Source organism: Agrilus planipennis, unplaced genomic scaffold (assembly GCF_000699045.2).
Source record: "Agrilus planipennis isolate EAB-ADULT unplaced genomic scaffold, Apla_2.0 scaffold240, whole genome shotgun sequence".
Lineage (NCBI taxonomy): Eukaryota > Metazoa > Arthropoda > Insecta > Coleoptera > Buprestidae > Agrilus > Agrilus planipennis.
Window position 1 is genome coordinate 10,514 of NW_020439153.1, and position 1,451 is coordinate 11,964.

The following is a 1,451-nucleotide window of genomic DNA, read 5'->3' on the forward strand; positions in this document are numbered from 1 at the left end:
AGTAACGGACTAGTGGGGTAAATTGTAAATGCATATGTATCAAATCTTATTTTATTTTTGTGTCTAAATGTTTCATTATTTTGTCATTAGATAACATAAATTGTTATTTTTCTCATTTACCGTTTTCGAATGGTAATATGTATTAATATTTACTTGGATCTGTAATTAAAGTTATTACTATTTGAGAAAAGCATTATTAAAAAACAAATTATCGTTACTATTTAGTATTTATTATTACTTCAACATTGGAGACATCAACGTGCTATCAAGAAACGAACCCGTACACATTTCATTGGACTTTAAATTATACTGATAAAATAACTCACTCAATTCGATGGTATCTACATCGAAATAAGTAAATTTAATATAGGTACAACACACGTTTTATAAAAAATTTTGAAATAATGCAAAAAAATAATACACACGGAGAAAATAGAAAAGGAAATTTTACGTAAATATTAAAGCTATATTTACAATTTATCCCACCAGCTCGTTGTTTCGCTAGTCAAAATAATAAAAATTTCAATTTGTACAAATAAAATCCCAGCAGAAATAAATTTACTAGGTATTTTAGTTGATATTACAATTTAAATTGTAATAATTAACAAACTTGAAATAATTTTTAAAGAAACATGTCAAAATTGATATTATTACAAGTTACCCAATAAATTCTACTATTTCTACTAAAATTCAATCATTTACAATCGAAAATTATAATTTTTGTGTTACCATAAAAATTTAGTTTTCTTCGTGCAGATACCTACAGCACTAACTAAATGAAAAACATACTTTGATAAATGATCTTCTACAGTTGTTTTTTATTTAAAAAACTTTTTTAATTTGCGTGTTTTTTGTTAGTGGGGCATGATTTCGTTTTTTAATAATAAAAATAAAAGACTTGGACTGTTTTGCTGAATCGTTATGTATTGGTTACCGCTTGAAAAGAGAAAGTTACTGGGTGCTCAATAGACACGTATTACTTCTACTTATTAGTAATGGATGACCGAAGGATGGGCTGTTTACATACTTAAAAAGATCTACTTAATTTCTTCTGAGTTGGACTATTCACTTTTCTACAAAAAAAAATTAACCTGTGTAGTATGGTCTGATATTTTACAGAAACGTTTATTCGATATAAAAACACTTTCAGTAGCACATCTTTATCGAGATTTAAAGTGCTACAAATACAGATAGTACAATAAATAAATTATTCAGATTTTAGCTTTCTTTACAATTTACATATTATACCTACGACACGGTGTACTGAATATTCATAATATATCCTGCAAGAAATATGGAAAATACATAAAACTAAGTTTTAAACATTCGGTGAAGGTGCAAGGTAAGTAGTGTTGTTGCTAAACAAGGTGTAACTAGGTACAAAAAGGCATTGCATCAGTCGGGAATCAAACTCGAAACTAATGCAGTATACTTAAAACTAGTGTCCGACC